Genomic DNA, 23272 nt, shown 5'->3' on the forward strand with positions numbered 1-23272 from the left:
ATAGAAAATATAAACAGTATATGAGAAATGAATTAATTTTTTATACACTAATATAAGATCTGTATGTAAAATACACAGCATACGGACATTCCATTGCAGATAAACAATGCATATACAGTTGAAGTTGGAAGTTTACATACATCTGAGCCAAATACATTTAAACTTAGTTTTTCACAATTCCTGATATTTAATCCTAGTAAAAATTCCCTGTCTTAGGTCAGTTAAGATCACCACTTTATTTTAAGAATGTGAGTTGTCAGAATAATAGTAGAGAGAATAATTTATTTCAGCTTTTATTTATTTCATCACATTCCCAGTGGGTCAGAAGTTTACATACACTAAATTAGTATTTGGCATCATTGCCTTTAAATTGTTTAACTTCGGTCAAACGTTTCAGGTAGCCTTCCACAAGCTTCCCACAATAAGTTCAGTGCATTTTGGCCCATTCCTCCTGACAGAGCTGGTGTAACTGAGTCAGATGTGTAGACCTCCTTTCAGTTCTGCCCACAAATCTTCTATAGGATTGAGGTCAGGGCATTATGATGTCCACTCCAAATACCTTGACTTTGTTGTCCTTAAGCCATTTTGCCACAACTTTCGAAGTATGCTTGGGGTCATTGTCCATTTGGAAGACCCATTTGCGACAAAGCTTTAACTTCCTGACTGAAGTCTTGAGATATTGCTTCAATATATCCACATAATTTTCCTGCCTCATGATGCCATCTATGTTGTGAAGTGCACCAGTCCCTCCTGCAGCAAAGCACCTCTCAACATGATGCTGCCACCCGTGCTTCACAGTTGGGATGGTGTTCTTTGGTTTACAAGAGTCCCCCTTTTTCCTCCAAACATAACGATGGTCATTATGGCCAAACAGTTCTATTTTTGTTTCATCAGACCAGAGGACATTTCTCCAAAAACTACGATCTTTGTCCCCATGTGCAGTTGCAAACCGTAGTCTGGCTTTTTTATGGCGGTTTTGGAGCAGTGGCTTCTTCCTTGCTGAGTGGCCTTTCAGGTTATGTCGATATAGGACTCGTTTTACTGTGGATATAGATACTTTTGTACCTGTTTTCTCCAGCATCTTCACAAGGTCCTTTGCTGTTGTTCTGGGATTGATTTGCACTTTTCACACCAAAGTACGTTCATCTCTACGAAACAGAACACGTCTCCATCCTGAGCGGTATGATGGCTGCATGGTCCCATGGTGTTTATACTTGCGTACTATTGTTTGTACAGACAAATGTTGTACCTTCAGGCGTTCAGAAATTGCTCCCAAGGATGAACCAGACTTGTGGTCTACAATTTTGTTTCTGAGGTCTTGGCTGATTTCTTTCCAATTGACTCAAATATTGTTAATTAGCCTAACAGAAGCTTCTAAAGCCATGACACCATTTTCTGGAATTTTAAAGGCACAGTCAACTTAGTGTATGTAAACTTCTGACCCACTGTTATTGTGATACAGTGAATTATAAGTGAAATAATCTGTCTGTAAACAATTGTTAGAAAAATGACTTGTGTCATGCACAAAGTAGATGTCCTAACCGACTTTCCAAAACTATAGTTTGTTAACAAGAAATTTGTGGAGTGGTTGAAAAACGAGTTTTAATGAATCCAACCTAAGTGAATGTAAACTTCCGACTTCAACTGTATAGCGTTTTGCAAAAAAACAAATTGTATTACACAGCTAAAATATATGAATAAAAAAGTTTAACAGTAATATTATGTATACCAAGGCCATAAATCGATAACTTTTTATGAAAAAACACAAATGTGAAAAATTGATGTATAGTGTTTTGGAAATAAACTCTTCATCTGTCTTTTCAGGGCACATCTACATATGTTCCACATGTGCTGCTTTTATCACAAAATGCACATATGAGTCACATTTTTCAGTTAAACCAGCTCACTAGTATACAAAAGACAGCTTATTTTTTCATTCCTCCATATTACCGTAACACAGATTTTTTTTTCTTGCTCGAGAAAGGTATAACATTTCAGAAAGATTAAAAAAAAAAGATTTCGTAATGATGACGTTTTTGACTACTTGACCACTGTTGTTGCTTTAAATAATAACTATTGCAGCTAATTAGTAAAGAAGGTGCAAGTGGTTTTGAATGAGCTGATATTCCACATGAAATAAATGAGGAGTAAAACATAAACCCATAGAGAATAGCTAGGCAGGGTCATGTCATTAGTTTGACATTTATTGGCTGTGAACATCAATTGCACAACCCTAAAAACAGTAAGACTGTGTGAGTAACACAATATTGGCTGAGATTGTGAATTTAATTATGCATTTCTTCTTCATTATATTCTTTGGGAACACAAATAAAGCCATTACAGACACTGCATCAGATGGTTGTCTTAGGCCTTTGCTGGCCAATTTCTAAAGCAGTTGGCATGCATCAGCTTTATAACAATGCGGCTTGGCACCAAAAAAACTAATTGCAACTATTTCAGAGCAGGGAAAACAAGCCACTCGTGATTTGAGTTTCATTTTGATTTCAAAACTAAGCATCTGGAGGAGATGTTTTGAAAAGATGCAAAACAAATGGACTATAAGAGTTCCAAAATTTGAACAACCTTTTCCAAGAAAAAGACAGAGAATGAGAGGGAGTAAGAGAGAGAGAGAAAGAGAGAGAGCAAGAGAGAGAGAAAGAGAGAGGGAGAGTGAGAGAGTATGATAAAAAGGCCTGGGCTCCCTCCTGAATATGATAGTCACCTGCCTTTGGGCTTGTAAAAGTTTAATAGGCACAGTTATGGGATTGACATGTTTTTGGATAGCAGTGAACTGCCGATGACTTTGCTTCTTTGCATCATTAAGATGTAGCAGACTAGCTCCCTCCTCCCCTGATACCATCACCAGCAATGCTAATACAACCTGAAGTGATATAACTGAAGTGATGTCATCCCACCTAGCCCTGCCAAATTCCCTCAAATTACTTCTTAATGCTGGAACATCCTCCTTAAAACACGTTGTCTTGATCACTCAAGAAGATGATCAGGGAAGGTGATTGGCATGAAAGGAGAGCAAAGTCAACGGATAGAGTTTAAGGAAGAGGAAGCTGGCTGGGGTTCCGACAGACGGCCATCTGGAAGTCTGTCCCAAAAATATTTGCCACTTTTAATAAAAGAACAAAAGTCAAAAAAGTACAAAGTGAGCTGGGCCCTGGCGCACGATCTCCCCGCTACCCCTCATCACCTTGTGAGGATGCTCACGTAGCACGTTTCAAATTCGTTTAAAAAACAGCCAGGCTCCGGCTCCGAAAGTACCTTCCATTTCTTTCCCTGCTGTGATAACAAAAAGGCATTTTTTTCCCCTCCAATTGAGAATGTTCTGATTGCCTGGCCATTTTTTTCCTGCTTCTCTCATCTAGTTATCAGTTAAAACCAATCAAACCAGGGCCTGATTAAGAGTTATAATTAGAAAGTGCAAAATAACACATCTGCTTCTAGTGGGAATGACTAACTCCCTGACTGAACTGCAGGAGGAGAGGGAGGAAGATGTCATCTGTGAATGACATCCATGTAATCAACCCATGTTGAAAGACTATCATTGAGAATCATTATACAAATAACGTCCGCCATCCCTGAAATCTGTTAATTTCTCTATACAAAGAAAGTTATGTCAAGTTCTGTAATTTCGTATTCCAGACCACATGACCATGACAGGGGGCAAACTTTAAAGGCCCAGGATGTTAATGATTAGAGTGGATGTTGCAATGAGATGTGGCCCTCAAATCCCTGGAGGCCACCTGAACTGCTGTGGACGTCCCTTAACACGGCAGCACTATGAATAAGTCACACCTCCAGAAGTATGTAAATGTTCCCTAGGAAAGCGAGGGACGTCCGGTGGCTGGGCGAACTGCCCAGTGAAATGGGCTGAACCTTCTGGTACTTAACCATGATGGATAGGCAGAGCTGAAGCTATCATAAATGCACTGCAGTGGACTGGACTGCCCACTTCCTCCCCTCCCTGTCCAGAGAGCATGCTTAGACATCATGATACTTTGGACACCGGGCTAACACTGCTGCCCCCACACACTGCTAAGGCACCAGCTCCACTTCCAGTAAGCAGCTGATGGATTGAGACAAACATGTTATTTATAGAGTAAGCCAAGGCCTTGGGAGGTTGTTTGCTGCACCCGGCTGGCCCACACATACATTTTCAGAGGGAGGGATGGAGACAGGGCTCTGGGACTTCTGAATGCTTGCATTTCCCACTGAGACGCCAGTCTTCCAAGGTAAAGATCGAAACCCATTGGTTTGTCACAGGAAACAGAAAGTTATCTCAAAAACGACAGTATTGGGCGAGACATATTGTTACGAAGCAAGAACACTTTTACTATTTCACCTGTTTCAATTGAAATACTGTAGCGCTCTTTCAAACTAAAATGGTGCCGACAGACAGGGCTGCCTCGCTTCTAGTCCTTAGGAGATTTTGCAGTATTTCGTTTTTTTCTGTATTATTTCTTACATTGACCAGGAATTTTCACCTGACCTATAATTCCTCACAATCAAATGCCGAACGTATTATCTCCCAAGAGAATTCTCTTTGGTTATTGTCACCCCCTCAAGCCAATACCACAACGGCCCTCAAGAAACTTCACTGGACTTAATGCAAACTGGAAACCGCATATCCTGAGGCTGCATTTATTGTAGCTGGGGGTTTTGACAAAGGAAATTTGAGAAAATGGCTACCTAAATTCTATAAGCATATCGACTGTAGCACTTGTGCTGTAAAAACAATGGACCATTGTTACTTTAACTTCCGCGATGCATACAAGGCCCTCCCCCGCCCTCCTTTCAGCAAATCTGACCACGACTACATTTTGCTCCTCTCATCCTATAGGCAGAAACTCAAACAGGAAGTACCTGTGCTAAGGACATTCGATGCTGGTCTGACCAATCGGAATCGACGCTTCAAGATTGTTTTGATCACACAGACCGGGAAACCTCAGAGAGTAATATTGACATATACGCTGATTCGGGAAGTGAATTTATAAGTGTATAGGAAATGTTGTTCACACTGTGACTATTAAAACCTACCCTAACCAGAAACCGTGGATAGATGGCAGCATCCGTGCAAAATTGAACACTTGTAACACTGCATTTAACCATGGCAAGGCAACTGGGAATATGGCAGAATACAGCAGAGTAGTCATTCCCTCCGCAAAGCAATCAAACAAGCAAAATGTCAGTATAGAGACAAAGTAGAGTCGCAATTCAACAGCTCAGACCCAAGACGTATGTAGCAGGGTCTACAGACAATCACAGACTACAAAAGGAAAACCAGCAACGCCGCGGACACCGACGTCTTGCTTCCAGACAAACTAAACACCTTCTTTGCCCACATTGAGGATAATACAGTGTCACCGACGAGGCCCGCTACCAAGGACTGTGGGCTCTCCTTCTCCGTGGCTGATGTGAGTAAGACATTTAAACGTGTTAATTCTCGCAAAGCTGCCGGCCCTGACAACATCCCTAGCCGCATCCTCAGAGCATGCGCAGACCAGCTGGCTGGTGTGTTTACGGTCATATTCCATGCACGCCTCCAACTCAATCATCAAGTTTGCAGACGACGCAACAGTGGTAGGCTTGATTACAAACAACAACGAGACAGCCTACAGGGAGGAGGTGAGAGCTCTTGGAGTGTGGTGTCAGGAAAATAACCTCTTACTCAAGGTCAACAAAACAAAGAAGATGATTGTAGACTTCAGGAAATAGCAGAGGGAGCACCCCCCTATCCACATTGACGGGACAGCAGTGGAGAAGGTGGTTCCTCGGCATACATATCACTGAAAAACTGAAATGGTCCACCCATACAGACAGTGTGGTGAAGAAGGCGCAACAGCGCCATTTCAACCTCAGGATGCTGCAGAAATTTGTCTTGTCACCTAAAACCCTCACATATTTTAACAGATGCACAATTGAGAGCATCCTGTTGGGCTGTATCACCACCTGGTATGGCAACTGCACTGCCCACAACCGCAGGGCTCTCCAGAGGGTGGTGCATACTGCACAACTCATCACTGGGGGCAAACTACCTGCCCTCCAGGACATCTACAACACCTGATGTCACAGGAAAGCCAAAAAGATTATCAAGGACAACAAGCACCCAAGCCACTGCCTGTTCACCCCGCTATCATCCAGAAGGCAAGGTCTGTACAGGTGCATCAAAGCTGGGACTGAGAGACTGACTCAAGGCCATCAGACTGTTAAACTGCCATCACTAGCACAGAGAGGCTGCTGCCTTCATACAGGCTTGAAATCATTGGCCACTTTAAGAAATAGAACACTAGTCACTTTAATAATGCCAAATTAATAATGTTTACATATCTTGCATTGCTCATCTCATATGTATATACTGTATTCTATACTATCTATTGCATCTTAGCCTATGCCGCTCTGACATTGCTCATCCATATATTCATCTTTATATATATTTATATTGTATTCCTTTACATAGATTTGTGTGTATTAGGTAGTTGTTGTGGAATTGTTAGATATTACTTGTTAGATAATAATGCACTGTCGGAACTAGAAGCACAAGTATTTCGCTATACTCGCAATAACATCTGCTCACCATGTGTATGTGACCAATAAAATGTTGATTTGATTTGATAACTGAAGTGCTTATATCAAAAAGCACCGTCTTAGTCCTCTGTTTGACTGTCGAGGGAGATTTGCATGACAGTCAAAGTATCATTACTAATTAAAATTACAGACGTCTCAGTGGTAGACTCCAGAAGCTATTATTATTTGATGTTTGTTTTAAAAGCAGCTTCTGTTTCAAACATCGTTTGCTCATCTGCGACCTCTATACCGAAGGGACTTGTTAAATATTCTGAGTGTATAATCCCTGTACCGCTCTGTAAACTAATGCTTTGAGTTAATACAAGCACAATCATTTTTGTTCCAATGCAATGTTCTTTTTGACGCTGCTAATTCAAGTGTGATCGTTATTCTGTTTGGAGTGGGGGGGGGCTTCAAAAAGTTTCTGATTGAAGAACTCGAATGAGAGATGCATTCTGATTGGCTTGAAATATTCAACAAACTTTGAGGGGGAAATGCATGCTAGTCATCTGTCATTCTTCCCTTTTAAATGTCATATTACTAGTACTTGAAACATTTTGCAAATCTATACTATCTTCAGTAACAAATGAAACATCAGTGTCTCTCTGCCAAAGACAGTGTTTTGTTTGTTGCCTTCTTTACGGTCCACAGTGACATTCAGAAGCCCTCTCAGTTTATGTGGGGATTACTGGATTGACACAGGGCCAAAAGAGCACAGATATTAAAAAAGTTGCAATTCAGGCTTGGTTGACAGTGGAGACAGTTTATTACCTTAGTGTAAGAAGCATCTGCCGATGGATCAACGTCTTGGTAGGGAACTTCATATGTCTGTTGGTGTAGCTTTGCGATATGCAGCTCAATTCTGTTTTCGATCATATCTATAATGATATATCACATTTTGGTTAGGTGTTGGTACTAGTTATAGTTGTTATAGATCATAGTTGTGTCTCACATTATTTTTAGATTACTTTTTCTTCAATAGAACAAAATTATTGCCATTGACGGTTAGCCATCTTCTTTATAAATGTGCTGAAAATTGACAAGTAATAATACACTTTCAGATATCAGCATTCGTGTGCGTCATTTTGTTTTAGTCTAGCACAAAACCTGACATTACCATAACATTCAATGTCCATATTATTATTTTATTTTTTTCACGTATCACGCACAAAACCTGATCCACCTACCTCTGTAGAATTTAGAATGTGCTTCAACCTCCCTCTCTGAGTCACACATTTGATTACATCTGAAATTGCATTATTTTTGCCAATGCATCCAATTTCAGCTGCGTTATGTTTCAAGTGAGGAGGAAAATCTCCAGTTCAGCTCAAATCTCTTCACTGCACTAACCTTTTGTTTTGAATAATTTCTGCACCAGAGAAGGTATGTTAAATAACCTCCTCTCATAAACAGCTTAATGCAGACGGGGTGACTTTGTAAACCATTCTTCTGAAAATCCGTGTTGCCAGGGCTGACTGGAGGAAAAGGAAAAGGAGCGTGCGTAAGACCTTCCCAGAATGCTTTGTTTTTAAAGAATAGCATCCCTAGCAGACAGGGGATAGCAACATGCTCCTGGGGGCTCCAGGTATATTAAAAGTTTGACCAGGTTCTCTAATAAAAACCTTTGGCTCCAACACCGCAATTAGAGGAAGGGTGAAAGTATTGATTTAATTCGTTGCTTTGTCCTTCTCTCCACCTGTTGCACACCAGGGATCCATACCCAATACCAGAAGCACAGCGAGACTCAGATAGTGTCTTTTTATTATTTATTTTTTTATTTACCTTTCAAAGTAATTTTACCCAGCTAGGCTGAGCCTCGACAGGTCTCCCTATATCTGGAATGATTAGCCAGCCCCACAGGAAAAGGAAAGATTTGGCTTTTGACTTTTCAATGAATGTGTTATTGTGCTTTGCAATGTACAGTGCAATCTGAAAGTGTTCAGACCCCTTTACTTTTTCCATAGTTTGATACTTCACAGCCTTATTCTGTGAATCCTCATCAATCTCATCAAGCCTAAGAATCCTCATCAATCTACACACGATACAACAAAACTGAAATATCACATTTACATAATTATTCAGACCCTTTACTCAGTACTTTGTTGAAGCACCTTTGGCAGCGAATACAGCCTTGAGTCTTCTTGGGTATGACACTACAAGCTTGGCACACCTGTATTTGGGGAGTTTCTCCCATTCTTCTCTGCATATCCTCTCAAGCTCTTGTCAGGTTGGATGGGAGCGTTGCTACACAGCTATTTTCAGGTGTCTACAGAGATGTTTGATCGGGTTCAAGCAGGGCTCTAGCTGGGCCACTAAAGGACATTCAGAAACTTGTCCCGAAGCCACTCCTGCATTGTCTTTGTCGTTCACTATCTCTCTCCCAGTCCCTGCCTCTGAAAAACATCCCCGCAGCATGATGCTGCCACCACCATGCTTCACCGTAGAGATGGTGCCAGGTTTCCTCCAGACGTGAAACTTGGCATTCAGGCCAAAGAGTTCAATTTTAGTTTCATCAGACCAGATCATCTTGTTTCTCATGGTCTCAGAGTCCTTCAGGTGCCTTTTAGCAAACTCCAATTGGGCTTTCGTGCCTTTTATTGAGGAATGGCTTCCGTCTGGCCACTCTACCATAAAGGCCTGATTGGTGGAGTGCTGCAGAGATGGTTGTCCTTCTGGAAGGTTCTCCCATCTCTATAGAGGAACTCTAGAGCTATGTGAGAGTGACCATCGAGTTCTTGGTCATCTCCGTGACCAAGGCCCTTCTCCCACTATTGCTCAGTTTGTCCAGGTGGCCAGCTCTGAAGAGTATTGGTGGTTCCAAACTTCTTCGTTAGACAGGTATGTGCCTTTCCAAATTATGTCCAATCAATTGAAAATGAACACAGGTGAACTCCAATCAAGTTGAAGAAACATCTCAAGGATGATCAAATGGAAACAGGATGCACCTTATCTCAATTTCGAGTATCATAGCAAAGTGTCTGAATACTTCTGTAAATAAGGTATTTATATTTATATTTGTCATTATGGGGTATTGTGATGTCATTATGGGGTATTGTGTGTAGATCGATGTGGAACATTTTTATTTGACACATTTTAGAATATGGCTGTAATGTAACAAAATGTGAAAAAAGTCAAGGAGTCTGAATACATTCCGACTGCACTGTATGTTGCCTACTTCCATCATTATTTTATATGTGGGCAGAGGTCTCTGTATATTTCTATATATTGACTAGCTGGCATCATCAAAGCCTATTGTAAAGTTTACTTCATTTTCATCAAAGTGGCCTAAGGTAAAGTTAAATATGTTGCCGTGCTTAGTATAGTTTATAGCAAGCTTGGTATTTTCAATGTTCACGCTGAGACTAAGATGCATCGCTGAGCTCACAGTCATTCTGGCTTTCCCCAGTGTTAAAAAAAGGTTGACACCATCCCTCTAAGCACCTAGCGTTGAAATGTACCTCAATATCACAAATAATCTTTTTTTTCACATTGTATTGATGAAGGAATAAATGGAACGGCATTAAGCTGTATTTCATCCCGGCAGACCTTGACATCACACTTTTACACATGAAGGTTCTTCAACACGATGCCAGGCTAAGTCATACGCGGGTTTGACGGAAACGCTAATAAATTGTAGAATGAATTAGCTTGCTGCTGGTCTCTTAAGTGGTCTCTTTGGACTCTTTGAGCCAACATGGGGAATTATGGGAGTTTGGAATTATATGAATCCGTACAGAAACATGGAAAGTTAAATCACTTTGCAGTTAAATAGTTTAAATAAATTCAAGATATAAAATATCTACACTGTGAAACACGAAGTTGCTCTTATACCTGCGTAGGCAGTAACGATGTTATCACAATGTTATTGAATTGCTACCCTTCTGTATGAAAAACCATGTCCAAAGGCTTGAACAGTTAAGTTGTCTCAATGATTACACTAAACAATCAGCTGTAAAAAACAATTGCATATAACTATGAGGGTAAAATATGAAAGGTACCACAGTGCAAGAGTGTCTGCTGAGCAACCAAACAATCGTAAGGCAGTCTCAGACCAGCTGTGCTTGACAACAACAGCTGCTTGTGACAGGTTGTGAATGGCTGGCGTACGGTTTCCAGCGCGAATCAGCCGACTGCCTGCTTTTGCCCCCGCCATGCATTTTGATTAACTTTAAATATGCGATCCGGCTCGCGCCAAAATCATTATGACAACCCTGCCGTTGTCCTCATGAAAGAGTAAATCGACTAATTTCATCCGATCCCTTGACTTTAACTCACACTGACAGAAATCTTGTCATGTACACAAATTTATAAAACCCGCAGCTGCCTTCTGATGTTCATCTCTCCCTGCTTTGCCATTACACACTGAGGTCCCTGAAATACACAGATGAAAATGCTGTAATCTGGAGACACTTAAAAAGATACGGGCTTCTAAAACATGATCTGAGGAGATTCCAGGATGCATAATTGAACAGTTTGAGCCCAGCTTGATAGCTGGAAATCCTCTCCATTAATCAACTCCCACAGAGCGCTGGTGGCTCCAGGAGGAGGCTTTAGCTGGTGCATTATGGGACGCCGATGAATAGAGATGGATGGCGATGGATGCCTCGAAAGCTCATATGGCTCACTCAGAAATGTAGATTTCTTGCCAGGGAAGACTACTACTGATCTGTCCCTCAAAGTATCTAAATCTGTCCCCAACTTATATTAATTGTGGTACAGTTAGCTGCCAAAATAATGGAAAAACTTGAGTAAATGAAGAATACAAAGTATATTGAAAGCAGGAGCTTCCACCCAGGTGTGGTTCCTAAGTTAATTAAGCAATTAACATCCCATCATGCGTATGACCCTGCTATACTACAGCCATCAGCCATTGAGGGAATGCTTCCTTTGAAATCAATGAAAGCTGTTATACTGTCCGTGTTACACTCGGACACGTTCGAGCGTAACATGTTGATGCGCACGTTCATTCTAACTTTTGAAATTAAATAATGAGAAAAAAAGTTGCTTTTGGTTACATATAGTCTCAACTATACACCACTGGTTATTTTACTAAGATTTATGAAGTCAAGATGCTACTAGCTAACATAAACTCTAGTTAGCTAGCATTGACGATGTTCACAATGTACACTAAAGCAACTTGCGTAATTAGAGGAAAATAATGTGTACAACCACTAGCAAGATTTTAATTGGTAGGCCTACTTGTGAAAGACTGGACCGACGCTATTGAACTGATGCATGATGGATGAATATGGTGCAGTACAGTAGGGTAAAACAATTCGAGCTTCTACTTGTCACAGAAAATGTCATACTCTTCGGCGAATATGTCGCATGGGAGAGAGAAGGACCAAGGCGCAGCGGGATTGTGGACACTCATGTTTATTACTGACAAAACATGTAAGGCATCCACTTGAAAAACAACACTAGACAGTACTCACGACATGGACAGTCTTGCAGGCTATACAAAACGCAGTGCAAAATCAATTCCCCACAACCCCAAAGAAAAACACACACACCTATATAGGACTTCCAATCAAAGGCAACTATACACACCTGCCTTCAATTGGAAGTCCCAATCACCAACACAACATTTAACAAACACAAACCACCGGCCACATCCTGACCAAGACTAAGCAATACACCCTCTGCTGGTCAGGATGTGACAGTACCCCCCCTCAAGGTGCAAACCCTGGGATGCACCTAAAATAAAGAACACAAGAAAATCTCCAATACCCCAACAAAACCAACAAACAATAACCCCTAAACAATAAGGGAGGGAAGTGAGGGTGGCTGCCGTCACCGACAGCACTGTGCTACACCCTCCCTCCCCAACCCACCTATCCTGGAGGTGGCTCAGGTGCAGGACGTGGACTTCGTTCCACCTTTGGCGTCGCCCACTTCGGTGGCGCCGCTAGCTGCGCCGGGCAGACGTGCCACTCGGGCTGACCCTGGCAGACGGACCACTCGGGCTGGGCCGGAGGACAGGAGGGCCACTCGGGCTGGGCCGGAGGACAGGAGGGCCCCTCGGGCTGGGCCGGAGGACAGGAGGGCCCCTCGGGCTGGGCCGGAGGACCGGAGGGCCACTCGGGCTGGGCCGGAGGACCGGAGGGCCACTCGGGCTGGGCCGGAGGACCGGAGGGCCACTCGGGCTGGGCCGGAGGACAGGAGGGCCCCTCGGGCTGGGCCAGAGGACCGGAGGGCCCCTCGGGCTGGGCCGGAGGACAGGAGGGCCACTCGGGCTGGGCCGGAGGACAGGAGGGCCACTCGGGCTGGGCCGGAGGACCGGAGGGCCACTCTGGTTGGGCCGGAGGACAGGAGGGCCACTCGGGCTGGGCCAGAGGACCGGAGGGCCACTCGGGCTGGGCCGGAGGACCGGAGGGCCCCTCGGGCTGGGCCGGAGGACAGGATGGGCCCTCGGGCTGGGCCGGAGGACAGGAGGGCCCCTCGGGCTGGGCCGGAGGACAGGAGGGCCACTCGGGCTGGGCCGGAGGACCAGAGGGCCACTCGGGCTGGGCCGGAGGACCAGAGGGCCACTCGGGCTGATGCTGACTGTCGGGCCACTCTGGCAGTTCCGGGCAGTCGGGCCACTCTGGCAGTTCCGGGCAGTCGGGCCACTCTGGCAGTTCCGGGCAGTCGGGCCACTCTGGCAGTTCCGGGCAGTCGGGCCACTCTGGCAGTTCCGGGCAGTCGGGCCACTCTGGCAGTTCCGGGCAGTCGGGCCACTCTGGCAGTTCCGGGCAGTCGGGCCACTCTGGCGGCTTCTGACTAGCGGGCGGCTCAGGCGGCTCCTGACTAGCGGGCGGCTCTGGCGACTCCTGACTGGCGGGCAGCTCTGGTGACTCCTGACTGGCGCGCAGCTCTGGTGACGTACGACTGGCGGGCAGCTCTGGTGACGTACGACTGGCGGGCAGCTCTGGTGACGTACGACTGGCGGGCAGCTCTGGCGACTGTTGACTGGCGGGCAGCTCTGGCGACTGTTGACTGGCGGGCAGCTCTGGTGACTGTTGACTGGCGGGCAGCTCTGGCGACTGTTGACTGGCGGGCAGCTCTGGCGACTGTTGACTGGCGGGCAGCTCTGGCGACTGTTGACTGGCGGGCAGCTCTGGCGACTGTTGACTGGCGGGCAGCTCTGGTGACTGTTGACTGGCGGGCAGCTCTGGTGACTGTTGACTGGCGGGCAGCTCTGGTGACTGTTGACTGGCACTCCAGTCTTGCCCTGTCCAACAGCCCTTGTGCCCCCCCCTAAATAAATCTTGGGGGTGCCTCTCGGTCTCCCTTACCTGTCGTGTTCCCCAGTCCTCGCCAGACTTCTTCCGCTGCTTGGTCCTGGTTTGGTGGGGAATTCTGTCACAGAAAATGTCGTACTCTTCGGCGAATATGTCGCATGGGAGAGAGAAGGACCAAGGCGCAGCGGGATTGTGGACACTCATGTTTATTACTGACAAAACATGTAAGGCATCCACTTGAAAAACAACACTAGACAGTACTCACGACATGGACAGTCTTGCAGGCTATACAAAACGCAGTGCAAAATCAATTCCCCACAACCCCAAAGAAAAACACACACACCTATATAGGACTTCCAATCAAAGGCAACTATACACACCTGCCTTCAATTGGAAGTCCCAATCACCAACACAACATTTAACAAACACAAACCACCTGCCACATCCTGACCAAGACTAAGCCATATGCCCTCTGCTGGTCAGGACGTGACACTACTTCTAAAAATTCACCTTTCCAGAAACAAGTCTTTCACTGCTGCCGCTTGCTATATACCTCCCTCTGCCCCCAGCTGTGCCCTCGATACCATATGTGAATTGATTGCCCCCCATCTATCTTCTAAGCTCCTCATCACTGTCAAACGCTCCCTAAAACACTTCTACGAGCAGGCCTTTCTAATCAACCTGGCCGGGGTATCCTGGAATGACATTGACCTCATCCCGTCAGTAGATGATGCCTGGCTATTCTTTAAAAGTGCCTTCCACACCATCTTAAATAAGCATGCCCATCTAAAAAAAAATTGAACTAGGAATAGATATGGTCCTTGGTTCACTCCAGACCTGTCTGCCCTTGACCAGCACAAAAACATCCTGTAGTATTCTGCATTAACAGATTACCGACCATTTCGAATCCCACCGTACCTTCTCCGCTATGCAATCTGGTTTCAGAGCTGGTCATGGGAGCACCTCAGCCACGCTCAAGGTCCTAAATGACATCATAACCGCCATCGATAAGAGACATTACTGTGCAGCCGTATTCATCGATCTGGCCAAGGCTTTCGACTCTGTCAATCACCACATTCTTATTGGCAGACTCGACAGCCTTGGTTTCTCAAATGATTGCCTCGCCTGGTTTACCAACTACTTCTCTGATAGAGTTCAGTGTGTCAAATCCGAGGGCCTGTTGTCCGGACCTCTGGCAGTCTCTATGGGTGTGCCACAGGGTTCAATTCTCGGGCCGACTCTCTTCTCTGTATACATCAATGATGTTGCTCTTGCTGCTGGTGATTCTTTGATCCACCACTACGCAGACGACACCATTCTGTATACTTCTGGCCCCTCTTTGGACACTGTGTTAACTAACCTCCAGACGAGCTTCAATGCCATACAACTCTCATTCCGTGGCCTCCAACTGCTCTTAAATGCAAGTAAAACTAAATGCATGCTATTCAATCGATCACTGCCCGCACCTGCTCGCCCGTCCGGCATCACTACTCTGGACGGCTCTGACTTAGAATACGTGGACAACGTGGGTGTCTGGTTAGACTGTAAACTCTCCTTCCAGACTCACATTAAGCATCTCCAATCCAAAATGAAATCTAGAATTGGCTTCCTATATCGCAACAAAGCATCCTTCACTCATGCTACCAAACATACCCTCATAAAATTGACCATCCTACCGATCCTTGACTTCGGTGATGTCACCTATAAAATAGCCTCCAACACTCTACTCAACAAATTGGATGCAGTCTATCACAGTGCCATCCGTTTTATCACCAAAGCCCCATACACTACCCACCATTGTGACCTGTACGCTCTGGTTGGTTGGCCCTCGCTTCATACTCATCGCCAAACCCACTGGCTACAGGTTATCTACAAGTCTCTGCTAGGTAAAGTCCCGCTTTATCTCAGCTCACTGGTCACCATAGCAGCACCCACTCGTAGCACGCGCTCCAGCAGGTACATCTCACTGGTCACCCCCAAAGCCAATTCCTCTTTTGGTCGTCTTTCCTTCCAGTTCTCTGCTGCCAATGACTGGAACGAACTGCAAAAATCTCTGAAGCTGGAGACTCATATCTCCCTCACTAGCTTTAAGCACCAGCTGTCAGAGCAGCTCACAGATCACTGCACCTGTACATAGCCCATTTGTAAGCAGCCCATCTATCTACCTACCTCATCCCCATACTGTATTTATTTATTTATCTTGCTCCTTTGCACCCCAGTATCTCTACTTGCACATTGATCTTCTGCACATCTAACATTCCAGTGTTTAATTGCTATATTGTAATTACTTCGCCACCATGGCCTATTTATTGCCTTAACTTACCTCATTTGCACTCACTGTATATAGACTTTTTGTTTTCTTTTGTTCTACTGTATTATTGACTGTATGTTTTGTTTATTACATGTGTAACTCTGTGTTGTTGTATGTGTCGAATTGCTATGCTTTATGTTGGCCAGGTCGCAGTTGCAAATGAGATCTTGTTCTCAACTAGCCTACCTGGTTAAATAAAGATGAAATAAATGTTTAAAAAATAGAACAAAGACCCTCTTTCCCTCTGTTTCCTTCCACTCTCAAAACAATGCGCAGGTAGAACGTCACATTGATGCGACGCCGATGGCAAATCAACACAACTTGTACAGTGAAGCTGAAGTGTTAGGGTCATGTAGAACAATGCTGGGAAGGCCATTATTTTGGCTACCATGCCCCAATAGGATGACAATGCCCCCACCAGAGGGCACAAGTGGTCACTGAATGGTTTGATGGCCACCAGATCTCAAAGCAATTGTGGAAGAATTGATTGAATCCTTCCGATAGAGTTCCAGACACTGAAATCTATGCCAAGGTGCTGTCACGCCCTGACCATAGAGAGCCTTTTATTCTCTATGTTGGTTAGGTCAGGGTGTGACTAGGGTGGGTTATCTAGGTTGTTTTATGTCTATGTTGGCCTGGTATGGTTCCCAATCAGAGGCAGCTGTTTATCGTTGTCTCTGATTGGGGATCATATTTAGGCAGCCATTTCCCCACTGGGGTTACGGTTCGTTGTTTGTTTCCTTTTTGTTTTGTAAGTTTCACGAAAATAAAGATGTGGAACTCAGAGCACGCTGCGCCTTGGTCCGTCTCTCCACACAATCGTAACAGGTGCGTTGAAACTGTTCTGGCTCAGCGTCCTATTAACACCATTTATGTTGGTGTTTCCTTTTATTTTGGATACCTAGTCAGTTGCACAACTCAATGCATTCAACTGAAATGTGTCTTCGCATTTAACCCAACCCCTCTGAAGCACTGGTGATGCATTGTAATTCTTTCTTTTAGTAACTCCTCTGGTCATTCAGGCACACAGAGATCTTGTGCCGAGGTTTAGGATCTTAGACCTGCTGTGCATAAAAAGAAGTCGTTATCGACCAGAACAATTTGTTGGATCCTACAGGAAGTGATGACGTGTAGCTCCAGCAATAGATCTAGGCATATCGAAGGCGCGTCGGCCAACTGTCCAGCCCGCATCAACATTACACCCAATCAACCAGAGAGTGAAAAGTAAAAGGACTCTCTAGGACTTTGCTAGCTTTCCAAACCCAACAAGCAACGAGACTTTAGTAATGAGTTTGTAGCACTGTACTGTGAATGTTTCTCCTGGACGCTAGTTGTTTGCCAACTCGGAGCTAATTAAACTAGCCCGTCTGCTGTTACAACACTCTGGCCTGCCAGGAAATTAGCAAAGGGCCTTTATTTTAAGATATGGCTCGATCTACAGGCTGCTTGATACCATAACTCTGTCTTTTCTCTTATACATTTTCCTTCCTCTCTCGCCTCCTTACTCAAACAGCTTGTTGTGCTTCGTTTGGCCGAGTCAAGCCAACAGTGTGTGCTAGTTGGCTGGTTGAAGTCAGTCAGTGGCTCTGACAGACGTTATGAAAGCCTGGATGCCCGTTGCCAAGTGTTAATGGAGGTCAAGAAAGAAACAAACACCAGTAAACACATTTATAAACAAGAGGGGAATGGCGGCGCTGAGGGGAAAACCAACATGGGGCTACCGCTAGCCAAGTGGAACAACACAGCTGACCCTCTAACCATGTAGATCGGCTGATAATATTGAATGGAATGGAGTAAATGGAATGGTATCAAACACATGGAATACCAGGTGTCTGATGTGTTTGATACCTTTCCATTTATTCCGTTCCAGTCATTACTATGAGCCAGTCCTCCACATTTAAATTGCAACCAGCCACCACTGGTGTAGCTAGGTATAGAGGGAGAATGGGGGTTCATCATCGGAATCTCAGGGCTAGCAAACCTGGCGGAAGCCCATGGCATTTGCCCAAACCCAGAGTCTACACTGAGATAAACAACCAATTATGGGCTTGTTTATACAGAACCATGAAATTATCAAAAACAAGTGCTTTATCTGATTTGATGGTACTGTATCAGAATAAGACTAGAAAACAGATTCCTGAATCTTGGATCAGTATTGATATATGTCTATCTGTCTAACATATGTCATTATTTTTTGTTTAGAACAGTTGTGGCCAAGAATATGGATGCTACAGTATCTCTAACAAAATATAAGCAATTCTACACTCAACCTCAACATAACACAAGTTATATTCTGTACACCAAAGCTTGTTGCTTGTTGACCTGACTGTGTAACTAGATTGAATATATGTGATTTGTGTAATCTGATAATCAGGTATACGTGCCTTCTCTGTTCACAGGTGAAGTACCCAGGCCCGTAAGGGTGAGTAATGTGAGCAGAACAGAGTGCAGAAAGCTGTTGCTATGGAAGCAGAGCTGTGTCTGCTCTATCCACCTAATTTTCGAAAGCTTTTAAAACAAGGAAGCCAAACGTGTAAACCATGGATACAAATTCATATGCGCGTTGCGCGCCACTAGTTTCTGTTAGCTGATATATCATGACAAAATGCACCATATTACTGTCCTGCTAATGTGCATGGATCCTGTAGGCTAAACTGCCTGAGAAAAACACTATAACTGATCCTAATGGTTGCCCAATCAGGATGAAGTTATTTCTAAACAAATATGCATTCAAATCGCCAGGCTTTTCAGTGGTTATTCAAATGACATAGGTTAGTCACTGTAGTTTACAGCCTAGACTAGAGTTTTGTACTCACTTGTAAACAATAATAACATTGTTCAATACATTGTGTTGTTGTGGCATAGGTAGGATACATTTATTGTACCTAAAAAAATTTAACAATAGGGTAGCTTTTCAAGCTGCATATCCCGGGACTGGGAGGGAGCGCACTCAGCCGCAGCCTTGGGAGAGCTGATAGTGTAGACTAATTTGTTATCTGATAAAACTATTTTTTCTTTCGCACCTGTAAGTAAATCAAATAATATTGACTCACCCTACTTGTAGACTAGTTGAAAGCCAATGCCATCCTCCTATCTTTCATGTTGACTAAAGGGTCTATGGCTCTGTCCTACAGTACACTTGTAGATCAGAGTCGCGTCATAATCCTTGGCCTGTACAGAGAATTAAGTCAAAATCACAAGTTTAAATCCCCATCTCCTACATGGTTTAGGAAAGGGACGATTAAAAAAACTAGCTACTGAAGGACATCAACACAAGCAGACCAGAAACAGACACGTTTTTCTGAACGTTGTGATTTGCTTTGGAAGTGATTTGATTGGTGTGAAGCCAAATCCAAACTGGCTTCCCTTGGGGGGTGTTTTGCTGCGCCGAAACAACACGCAATTGAGCTCAGCTTAATGCTGATCAATCAATCAATCAAATGCTGCTACTGCAACATGTTATACTATTTTGGTCCAAACAGCATCAGATACATGGGCTACACCAGTGGAAGCTCTTTTGAGGAGGAAGGGGAGGACCATCCTCCTCAGTGAATTTCATAAAAATGTACATTGTACAACATTTAAAAAGTTTTCCTCTTTAGATAAAACTATACTAAATATAATCACATGTCACCAAATAACAGATTAAAACACACTATTTTGCAAAGAAGGTCTACAGTAGCCTCAACAGCACTCTGTAGGGTAGCACCATGGTGTAGTCGGAAGACAGCTAGCTTCCGTTCTCCTCTTGGTTAGTTGACTTCAATACAAATCCTAGGAGGCTCATGGTTCTCACTTCCTTCCATAGACGTACACAGTAATTATGACAACTTCCAGAGGATGTCCTCCAGCCTATTAGAGCTCTTGCAGCATGAACTGACATGTTATCCATCCAATCAAAGGATCAGCGAATTAATCTAGTACTGAAAGCATAAACTACAGCTAGCTACATTAGAACTACAGTGTATAAAATGTGGTGAGTAGTTGACTCAAAGCGAGAGATAGACGATAGTTGAACAGTTTTGAACAAATTAAAATGAAGGAGAAGCAAGAGAGAAATAGAGAGAGAGAGAAAGTTCAATTTTTTTTCAATTTCAGTTTCACTCACTTAGCTAGCAAGTGCTGCTAGCTAGTTTAGCCTACTGAAACACCCTGCTCAATCAGAGGGATGCTACGTTACCTAGCTGGCTATGACTTTCCAACACAACACTGGAACTCTTCCAAGTGAAGGTAAGCTTTTGGTATTACTAATGTATTGTCACTGGGCCCCTGTCACGTCCTGACCATAGTAAGTGGTTATTTTCTATGGTAGAGTAGGTCAGGGCGTGACAGTCTATGTTTGTATTTCTATGTTAAGTTTCTAGTTTTGTATTTCTATGTTGGTTTTGTTTGGTATGATCTGCAATTAGAGGCAGCTGGTCGTCGTTGTCTCTAATTGGAGGTCATATTTAAGTTGATGTTTGTCCCACCTGTTTTTGTGGGTGATTATTTGTGAGTAGTGTTTGTTTCTCCTCTGCGTCACAGTTTGTTATTTTGTAGATTTAAGTTATTTGATGTATTGCATCGTTTTCACGGATTAAATAAATATGTTGAACGAAACACACGCTGCACTGGTCCGATCCTTTCTACAGCCGTGACAGCCCCGCCGGTGTAACTGCTTACTGACTGTACACTAAAATTACTGCATGATTGTAGTGGGTTTACTAACGTGTTAGCAGTGGTGGAAAAAGTACCCAATTGTCATACTTGAGAAAAAGTAAAGATACCTTAATAGAAAATGACTCAAGTCAAAGTAAAATTCACCCAGTAAAATATGACTTGAGTAAAAGTCTAAAAGTATAAATCATTTCAAATTCCTTATTTTAAGCAAAACAGATGGCATGCTATTCTTGATTTGTTTCTTTACGGATAGCCAGGGGAGCACTCCAACACTTAGACATAATTTACAAAAAAAGCATTTGTGTGAATTGGACAATTTTCCTGTTCTGCTAAGCATTACAAGTACTTTTGGGTGTCAGGGTGTATGGTGTAAGAAGTACATCATTTTCTAAAGGAATGTAGTGAAGTAAAAGTAAAAATCGTCAAAAATATAAATCGTAAAATACAGATACCCCAAAAAACGACTTAAGTAGAACTTGAACGTATTTTTACTTAAGTACTCTACACTATTGTGCATTAGTTCTATTAGCTTTAATAACTATGACGTTACTTTAGCTAATATGATGACAATGATGTAGGCTGTTTGTAGAGGTTTGGCATGGAAAGTTTTTTTTTCGCCTGGTTGTTGTGCATTGAAGTCCACAAGCGAAGGGAAGAGAAGGAATACAATGTGGCTGTTATGAGATTGAACTCTGTTTACGTGTGATCAGGAGTGTATTCATTCTGCAGTTCCTGTTGAAAACGTTGCCTAAATGGAAGCAAACAGAACAAAATGGGGATAAACATACCTGCATTTGTTCAATGATTCTCTCGTTTGCAACTGTTGAACTAATGATTACACCCTATATCAGCTAGATGCAGGCAAGAGTGTACAAGGTGGTATTGAATGTCACTGTCTGTCACCTCAAATTTGTATTTCGACCTACGTTGTATAGGCTAAGTTGTAGCAACCTCATGATGGGTATAGGGAAAATTAGACTATCATGTAGTAGCCTAAACCTACCGCTGTTACATTGAACTGGGTGAACAGACCTCTCAACAATAGACCATTACTCTTCTCATGAAATCCCAGGAAAAGCAATTAGCAACAAAAGCTATAGGACATTTATTTGTATCTTTTTTATACTAGGCCTAATAGCCTATTCTGGGGAAAGAAGCAGACTTACTCTTGCTAATTGCTGAATGTAAAACAGGCCTACAGCATAGAAAATGCATGTCGGGGGAAGTTGAGGACAACAAGTGCATTGGTGTGATCACTTTTGGCAGGTGATGATAAGATTGTTGCACTGACGCATTGCAAATTGTTGCACAAGACCCAAAGGAATTGACAAGCATTCGCAAAAATGGAAGTCACTTACAAACCACTTGAAGAACGAGGCAATGACATGCTGTAAAAGTTGTGCAGGCTAAACGTTGTTTGTTGTTGAATTGCTACATTTAAATATGAGTTTCTATATTATGTTTTAATTAGGCCTATATGTACATTGAAGTATTATTGGCAATTGTCACTATGACAATGAATATTCTGAACCAGTATCTGTGCGTTAGCAACAATATGAATGGTCTTGTGTTACCATTTTATTAACAGGCAGCGTGCAGTAGGATGTGTTAATCAGTTGATTGACAGGTGTAGGACTATAGAACAATGTACTTTCAACTAGTGTGGATGCTCACCAACGTTTCATCGTTATGTAGCTTACAGTTTATCGTTATAGTCATCGCTATAGTTATTGGCTTGGTGGATGGCCCGGGCCTTAACTATCTCACAACGCAACTAACGTTATTATCATAAAAGAACTAGTCTACTAGTAGGTCTAGTAAAATTATTATCACAACATAACTATTAGTAGGTCTAGCTTACATTATTATCACAATATATCTGCTAGTAGGTTTAGATGATGTTATAATCACAACAGAACTAGCCTACAATTAGGTCTAGCTAATGTTATTATCACAATATTACCACTAGTAGGTCTAGCTAACGTTTTTATCACAACAGAACTTGTCTGCTAGTAGGTCTAGGAAAAGTTATTATCACAATATAACTACTAGTAGGTCTAGCTAACGTTATTATCACTTTATAACTGCTAGTAGGTCTAGCTAACGTTATTATCACTTTATAACTGCTAGTAGGTCTAGCTAACGTTATTATCACTTTATAACTGCTAGTAGGTCTAGCTAACCTTATTACAACATAACTAGCCTACTCGTGTCAAGCTAATGTTATTATCACAACAGAACTAATTTATTACAGCAGAACTACAAGTAGGTCTAGCTAACATTATTATCACAACAGAACTAATCTACCTGTAGGTCTAGCTAACGTCATTATCACAAAATAACTAGTCTACTAGTAGGTTTAGCTATCGTTATTATCACAAAATAACTATGAATAGGACTAGATAACATTATTTTCACAATATAACTACTAGTAGGTCTAGCTAACATTAATGTCACAGCAGAACTAGCCTACTAGTAGGTCAAGCTAACGTTATTATCACAA

Source organism: Salmo salar, chromosome 07 (genome assembly GCF_965601325.2).
Source record: "Salmo salar chromosome 07, fSalSal1, whole genome shotgun sequence".
In the NCBI taxonomy this organism is placed as follows: Eukaryota; Metazoa; Chordata; class Actinopteri; order Salmoniformes; family Salmonidae; genus Salmo; species Salmo salar.